This window comes from Chelonoidis abingdonii, chromosome 2, assembly GCF_003597395.2.
Source record: "Chelonoidis abingdonii isolate Lonesome George chromosome 2, CheloAbing_2.0, whole genome shotgun sequence".
NCBI classification, from domain to species: Eukaryota; Metazoa; Chordata; order Testudines; family Testudinidae; genus Chelonoidis; species Chelonoidis abingdonii.
Window position 1 is genome coordinate 9,730,315 of NC_133770.1, and position 8,588 is coordinate 9,738,902.

General features: G+C 48.6%; 1 long non-coding RNA gene across 1 annotated transcript; it reads right to left on the reverse strand.

Annotated features, from left to right (window-relative positions):
* Nucleotides 1-1,046: 1,046 nt before the first annotated feature.
* On the reverse strand, nucleotides 1,047-3,110 carry LOC116814573 (uncharacterized). Its single transcript, XR_012655168.1, has 3 exons — nucleotides 2,270-3,110; nucleotides 1,783-1,894; nucleotides 1,047-1,080 (listed from the first exon to the last, which is right to left on the reverse strand). It is a non-coding gene; the product is annotated as an uncharacterized LOC116814573 (long non-coding RNA).
* Between the last annotated feature and the right edge of the window lie 5,478 nt (nucleotides 3,111-8,588).

Below are 8,588 nucleotides of genomic sequence, written 5' to 3' on the forward strand. Positions count from 1 at the left end.
TGTGTGCCTTAAAGACGTGTTTCACTGTTGGTCACTCAGTGTATCCGTATAGTGCAGAAGGACATCATTGTGAAGTTTACTGCTCTGAGTGGGCAGGGAGGTGATTGCCTCCAACTCCCCTTTGACATCTATAGAAATTATGCAGAAAGAGTCAGAAAACACCCTCGCCTCTCCCTGGTGGTGTGCTAGCAGAGCCCTGTTTTGGAAAGAGGTGGTGTCGTAGCTTTCCTACTCAGATTTGAACCTTAGCGTTCATAACTGAGAAGCTAGTATGAACCCTCTAAGCTTAATTACCAGCTTGGATCTGATCTCGCTGCCACCAACCAGGAATCCCAGTTCCTGGTACACTTGGATCCCCCAAAACTTTCCCTGGGGAACCCCCAAGACTCAGATGCCCTGAGTCTCCTAACAAAGGGAAATAAACTATTCCCTCCCACCTCTCTCCCACCCAGAATTTCCTCTCTGGGCTAACCTGAGAGTTACTGATGCAACCTCTTTGAATCTAATCCCCTTCCCCAGAGGCACATAGATTCAAGGAAAACCGAGAGAGATTCTACCTCTCCCCCCTCCCGTCTCCCCTCCACCAGTCCTAGTGAGGTATCCCAATTCCCTGGGATAAAACAAGGGAAACAAGAAAGAAATCCAACAGGTTTTAAAAAGAAAGCTTTATATAAAAATAAAGAAAAAGACATAAAACATGATCTCTGCATTAAGGTGACAATACACAGGGCTATTGCTTAAAAGAAAAAGATATCCAATTTAAAATATTCCAGCAAACTACACACATAAATACAAAAAAAACAATAACAGCCTATTATTTTTCTACCTTTGTACTTACAACTTGGAAACTGAAGATTAGAAGCTTGAAGATAGAAAAGATCCCCTCTCATAGCTGAGAGCCAGACAAAGACACAGACCCAAACATTCCCTCCCTCGAGCTTTGAAAAATCCGGTTTCCTGATTGGTCCTCTGGTCAGGTGTTTGGTTCTCTTTGTTAACCCCTTACAGGTGAAAGAAACATTAACCCTTAGCTATCTATTTATGACAGGTGGGTCTTGGGGGACATCCATCCAGGACAAACTGAAAGTAGGGTGGAAATGAAGGCAGTTCAAGGGACACAGTCTAGCCATCTAGGCTCAAAGTGCAGGTTGCTGTGGGAGTGGGGAAAGGAAATTTACTGCCTAAAGGAGCTGAGGCATTTCCTACCCTAAAAGACTCCATTAGGGAAGAATACAAAATACCAACTCGCTCCCTACACAGAAGGGCTTGCGTGAAAGATGCCAGACTGCTTGGCTGGTTGGTTGATTGGGTTTTTGTTGTTGTTTGTTTGTTTGTTTGTTTTTCAAAATTCCAAAGTCTTTCAGTTAAAAAAAAAAAAAGGTGTTTTGGATGTCACCCCCAACCCCCATCCCCGTTTTCTCTCTCCTCCCATGATCCCCTTTCCCCGGTGCTGCTGCCAAGGATGAAACATTGAAAAGAATTTGGCTTTTTTCGTGGAAAAAACTGAAAATTTCAAAGCAAACATGTCCATTTTGGGGTGAAAAAAAAATTCCTGGCAACAAATTCCATAACCCCACCCCCTCACTGAGCTCTCCTCCCACCAGAGAGAGCCAGCACAGGGATAGGCAAAGGGGCTGGGAGCTAACTGGGAGGAATAGTGTGCTTAGCAATTAACAACAAACACCACAGGGAGAGGCAAACAGGATAGATGCTCAGGGAGAGCGGCTGGTCGTCAGCTCTTAGCCAAGCAGCTTGGAGGAGGTGTGGATTGTTATTACTCACCAAAGGAGGGGATTTCTGAGCTTTCTTCTTCCAGCGAGTCCTGCTGATCCTTCGCCCCTGCTGCTCCCACCTGCTCCATTTGGGAAAATGTTCAGTTTGGTCCATGCAAAGCCTGTTAATGGGGAGAAAGCAGACTACGTTGTGTTGCCGCACGGCTACTGCTGCCAGCATCCCATTCTCCTTGAACCTTCCCCAGCTCTCTCTAGCCTGCCACTCCCCATGACTGTTAAACATGCTCCCTTAATCCTAATGCCCACTCTAACCTCCTCCTCCTCAGACAATCTGAGGCCACTGGGTGATGTTCTTTGCCTTGGGTGATGCAGGAGGTCACCCAGGTCAGAGAACCTCACCATCAAGCCCATAACTTCTGTCTGAGCTCTAGCATACCTCTTAGAAAGACACCCATTCTTGACTGGATGACTTCAAGTGATTGAAAATCCATCACAGCCCGCAATGGTTAATTACCGTCACTGTTAAAAACATGCACCTTATTTCTCAGCCAATATGTGAGCAGCCTGGATGTCTCTCCAATCACTTGCCTTAGGGCAATACTGTGCCTGGATCGCAGTAACTCCTTTCCCCTCATGAAATCAGTGACTTGTTCCTTTCTGCTGCTGCTGATCCTCAGTGGCATCCTGGCATCTAGAAAAGGCCCTGGGCATCTCAAAGCCCACACAACACCCAGGAAAAGGAGGAGGGTTGAGCTTTACCCAGCGAGGTCAGGAGACCATAATTCTCCTCCATCATGTCCTGATAAAGCGCCTTCTGCCCCTGCTCTAAGAGAGCCCATTCCTCCAAAGAGAAATAGACCGCAACATCATCGAACGTCACTGGAACTTGGAATCATGGGAGTTACATACTCTCAGCCTTCCTCTTCCATCCAGGCCGCTTTCATCCCAGTCCATCAGAGGTCGCGTTTTCTCCATGAACAACGAACAACAGGCATATGCTACTCTGTAATGCCAGAATCCTTCCCGGAAGATCATAGGACTCGCCCTCTGCTTGGTATGTTGGACAAAGAGCCTTGAGGTGCAGGAGGCCCTGCCTCATGGAGACCAGCACCAGCAGTCAGGAGGGCTAAAGCCAAGGCCCTTAAATCAAAGGGGAAAATGTTGGTTTGCCAGCTCCAGGAATGACCCCACTGAAGACGCTAGCAAACCTGAGTGGGTCAGGGACACTGGGAGCATGCTTGGAGGTGGAGCCAGTCGAAGAGTTGATCCTGCCTCACTGGGCAGGCAACCAGGACAGTCATCACTTTGCTGATAGCTGGCGTGACAGTCACTACCCAACCCGGCTGCTCAAAAGCAACACACGAGGCTCTTCCTGCAAATATCCTACCTGAGCAGGAGCCACCCCAGGCATTCCCATGGGTAGCCCAGCCACGACTAGGCATGGAGTCAGGAATTCCGAATTCCCTCTTCGCACCCATGCTTCATTCACCCTTCTCTGCTGAGGCAGGCTTTGCAGGCAAGAAGGAGGCAGAGAAATGAGACAGTGTTAGCTCTGGGAGACTCTGCCAAGAGACACCCAGAATGAGACTCAGGTGACAGGGAGGAGCTCTGACCCGCAACCATCATAGCAGCAGAGGTGAGCCATCTCCCTCCGCCCCCTTCTCACGGCCCTGAGCTCCATTCTGACCCCACCCACCTGCTGTAGGGGTCCATGAATCCGGGGCTGCCCCCAGGAGGAAGCATCGCGAGAGATGGACACACCACTGAAAGCAAGTGACCGCTGAGCAGAACATGGAACGAGAAAGAAGGGGCAAGCCGGCACCCAGCAGGACTGGGGTGAGGGAAGCACTGAGGAGGGGTCTGATGCAGAAATGGGCGGGGGTGCCAAAAAAAGGCTTGAAAAGCAGGGAAGTGGGAGAGAGTTGGGGAGACAGGGGCAGGCATCGCCATCATGGCTGCCACCCCCACTGTCTCCTGGCACCTCGGGATCCATCAGAGCCTTCCTCATCCTACCCAGAGCGGGCCAGACAGAGAGAACTGATGACACTGCCACCTTCACTGGCTTCCCCTGAATCCTGACCCATACCTAGGCTATGTCTACACTACAGCTTATGTCTGCATAACTTAGGTTGCTGAGGGGTGAATAAACCACCCCCCTGAGTGACATAAGTTGCACCGACCTAAGTGCCTGTGTGGACACAGGTACCGCCACTTGCAGACGTGATTTTTTTTTTCTGTGTAGAGCTTCTTCACCAGATGCGCTGCGGCAGAGCAGGATGTGTAGACAAGCCCTAGAATGTGAGGGTTGGTTCCTCCTCCCACCCGCTCCCTCGTGTGTCACTCTTCTTCCCCACCTTACTTGTCTTTCCTATCTCTGCCTTGTTCTGTTTAATAAAGCTCTGGCGCCAGTGAGGCAGCTAAAAGCAATGCCCCAAAGAGCCTGATTACATACAAGTTTGCTGGGGCAGGAGTGGTTAATCAGACGTATTAAGCCTGTGCTCCTCCAGCAGTGAGGCTGCATCTAAGCGGTTGCAGAGGCAGACGCTGCCTTTTCTCTTTGCTGTTCTTTTCTGTCCTCTGTGTTTTTCTTGGTTTGTTTTCTTCTTTTGTCAAGAAAACGGCAGTAGACTTGAATAACTGCAGCTGCTGCTCCAGAGCATCTCAGCTGACTTCTCTTTCCCCCAGAAAGGACAATTACAGCTTTAGTACCATCGAAAATACTGTCAGACAAGGAAAGACTAGAAGTGACATTGTTCAGATGAAAGCCTGACTTCATACTTGACCAAATACTTTAACTGCTGTGATGGGGCAAGGCCAGATGGCTACAGTAAAGTAGTGAGGAACAGGTATGTTAGCCCCAGGCTAAACAAATCCCTGGTACCATGGTAACCAAATGGCAGTTGCTCCAGGTTAATCAAGACACCTGGGGCCAATTAAGATCCTTCTAGAAGGCAGTGGAGATAGCCACATTGATTGGGACACCTGAAGCCAATCAAGGGCTGGCTGGAACTAGTTAAAAGCCTCCCAGTTAGTCAGTGAGATTCAAGAGGCGCAAGGAGCTGAGAGGGTGTGTTGCTGGCGGACTGAGGATAAAGAAGGTGTTTGGAGGAGGACATAGGGAAGTAGCTCCAGGGCCGACGCTTCTATTAGGCGACCCTAAGTGGTTACTTAGGGCGCCAGGATTCGGGGGGCGGCATTTTGTGCGCTCCCTACGGGGCCCTCGGGAGCTTCTGGTTCCGCTCCCGTGGCACCGCCGAAGAAAGACCTTCTGCCAACATGCTCAATGACTGTTGCAGCATTTTGGAGGAGGGTCCTTCTTTGGCGGCGCGATGGGACTGGAACTGGAAGCTCCCGCGTGCCCCGTGGGGAGCGCACAAAATGCCGCCCCCTCGAATTCTCCCTAGGGCGCCAGAAACCCTGGCGCCACTCCCGAGTAGCCCAGGGAGTTGTAGCTGTCATGCAGCTGTTACAGGAGGTACTATAGACAGCTACGATCCGCAGGGCCCTGGGGTGGAACCCGGAGTAGAGGGCGGGCCTGGGTTCCCCCCAAACCTCCCAACTGTGGGTTCCACCAGAGGGGAAGATCACTGAGGTGAGCAAATCCGCCAATAAGCGCAGGACCCACCAAGGTAGAGGAGGAACTTTGTCACACTGCCTTTCCTTCTTTTTTTTCATTTTTTTGTATATTTACGAACAAGTTAAAAAGATTTGCCATGGTGGTTGTTACAATGAGAGTGGGCCAAAGATAACGTAATACAAATCACTGGAGCACACACAGATTTAATGTTTTAACAATGACCATCTTATCCCTTGCTAGCCCAACACCTCCCCTTTTTCACACAGAGCATCAAGTGTTAAAGGTGTATGAATGAAAGGCTGGGGTTCAGGTGATGAAAAGTGGGTTGGGGGTAGTTGGAGGGAAGAAGGAAGGAAAGCTTTTACATGTGGATTTTATCCAGACAGCCCATCTAGACCCGTTTATACAGAGGCCACTTTCTGTGCACCTGGCTAATAATCTTCAAGGAAGATCCTGCAATCCCACAAATTTGTGCTGTGATCCTGCTACTTCTCAGCTGGCCTCCAGGATGGGTGCACAGCTACCACCGCAGCTCCAGTGCAGTACTACTCCCTCCTTGCAGCATTATCCCAAGGCTCAAGCACCAAGGAGCCCTCACATGGCCACCACAGGTCACGGCTAACCTGCCATCAGGCTACATCCACGTTTGCATAGCACAGAGATGAGCTGGGACGTGCAGAAAGGCCATGCTCCTGGTCCTGAAGAAAGACTGTGCACTGGGAGACCTACCCTGATCTTTGCCTCACAGCAGGAGGACAGATCCTGGGCCAGGGAGTGACGCCCTATTGCACCAGCTGAGGGTCTGACCCCAAAAGTTCTTGGATCCAGCCTGCCCTGGCTGGGCTGCTGCCCGGTTGGCGAGCCCAGTCTGAAAGCACCAGCTCTGGGAGCTTCCCCCATGCAGGAGGCCAGAGGATACAGACTCCTGCAGGGAGCAGGGGCAGAGGAGGGGGGAAGCCAAAGAACACACAGGATCGTGGGAGACAAGGAAAGACTAGAAGTGACAGGAATCCAGCTAACTAATCATATCGAAGGAGCGGGGTTATTTCCCCATGAACGAAAGCTTATGCTCAAATAGATCTGTTAGTCTTTAAGGTGTCACAAGACTGGTTTTGTGGATACAGACTAACAGGGCACCCCAACCCCCAGCCTGCTCCTGTACCTTAACTTCCTTCCAGATCCTGCACCCCCCCCCCAAGCCCCCTCCCACACCCTAAGTCCTGGCCAGACCCAGCAACCCAACATAAAGCGCTCTTATCCAAAGTGCTTTATAATAGTTAGCCAGTGGTACAAACAATATTTGGAAAGATCATTAAGTGGTTCACCGAGACCCTCATCAATTTTCAGGTGGTCTGTGGAAAAACAAGTTAGACTACAAAAACAACCAAGGTACCTCACTTTATTTTCATTTACTTCCTAGTATTTATAGGAGGAAGATGAAAAAATAAAGAATGAAAAATGGGGGTGGGGGATCCCAAAGAGGACCCCCAAAAATGAAGCTGAGCACAAGGCCCCACTAACTCTAAATCCACCACTGTGATGACCTGTTCTGTTCATTCCCTCTGAAGCATCTGGCATTGGCCATTGTTCGGAGACAGGACGCTGGGTTAGATGGGCCTTGGTCTGACCCAGTATGGCCATTCTTATGTTCACACTTTGGCTTGCTATACAATAACATCTCCTGTAAATAAGGCCGCAGGAGCAGAACTCACCCAGATGTGAGAGGGCCAGTGGGAGGCCGCAGATAGAAATATACATGATTTAAAAACATCCCATTGTGCCTTCCTAACCTTGTAATCTTGCTGTTGTTCCATCATCTTCCCTCTCTTGTTAGTTACTCAAGTGAGCCCTTATTCAGCACAACACTTAAGCATGTGCTTAAATCTCTTGATTTACAGTTAAGCACTTGCTTAACAGCCTTATTAAATCACAGCCCAGGTAACAAACAAGAGGAGGGGAGTGGGATGGGATGCAGATAATAACACTGATAAGATTGCATGCTTACCTGTGGGCAGCTATTGGCAGTGGCAGCTCCAGGCCCTGGCACACCAAGCGCGTGCTTGGGGCGGCAAGCCATGTGGGGGTGCTCTGCCGGTCGCTGCGAGGGTCTGCCAAAGCTGCGGGACCAGCAGACCCTCCGCAGGCAAGCTGCCGAAGGCAGCCTGCCTGCTGTGCTTGAGGCAGCAAAATGCCTAGAGCTGCCCCTGGCTATTGGCACAGCTTGATGGTTCTGAATTGTAAGTTTTTCTAAACACAAGTCCTGCCTCCAACCAACTCTCTCATTCCTTCCAAACATTTTCTGCTTATTGCCTGTAGATGATGAGTGATGCTTCTCTTAATATATGTTTATTATTTTACAAGGAATAAAAGTTAACCTTACGAAACATGAACAGTCAGGAATATTCTTCTCACCTCTTTGGACACCTCGTATGACATTTCCTTTTGCCCAGTTTTCTGCTACCTCCCCAGATCTTCATAACTTCTTAAAACCAATTGTCAATTGTTCACTAAGCTTTATAGTTCATTCCTTTAACAGCCTAGGACATATCATGTAAAATTTTCTTTGAGTGCAAAGAAGTAAGAAGAGGGATTCTGACCATACATGTCCAGTTAGCTTCACTTCTATTCCCGGTAAAATCATAGGGAAATGTTAAATCAGAGCCCAAATCAGTAACACATGAGCTGAGGGGAGTTGGGTGAAAATTTTATCTGTCATCTGGAGTGACTGATTTGTGTCTGTTCAAATTTCCCAATTTTTTATCAAGAGCTATTTTAAAAAGCTTGTCGTTCATTGCTGCCTAATTGTACAGACTTTAACTCCTGAGGCTAGATTTAGAAAAGGAGCAGAATATCTCACTTATTTGTGACTCCTCCTTAATTTTATTCCTCTCCTAATTTATTAATGGGACTACTTTTCTAGGAGTAAAATTTCCAAAAGCAGCTAAGTTTTTGAAAATACCTTTAAAAATCTGTCCGGAGGTCGCTAAGTCACTGCAAATGGGATTTAGGCACTTTTGAAAATTTTACATTTGCTACTTTTTGCTTTCATATATTTGTAAAAGCTCCTTTCCTGCTCATGTAAGTGGAGCAGCCAAATGAAACCGGCAAGACCTCTAGATTGTTCCATCTGCTTATTGAGCAGAGTGTTGGGAGGAGAGAAGTGAATCCTAGGAAAATGCCACTATGTCAAATTGCCAGATTCCTTCCCAATACAATCTCTGCTTTAAGAAGAATAATTTCTGGGACCTAAATAGGCTATGTGACGATGTGGTTCTGGC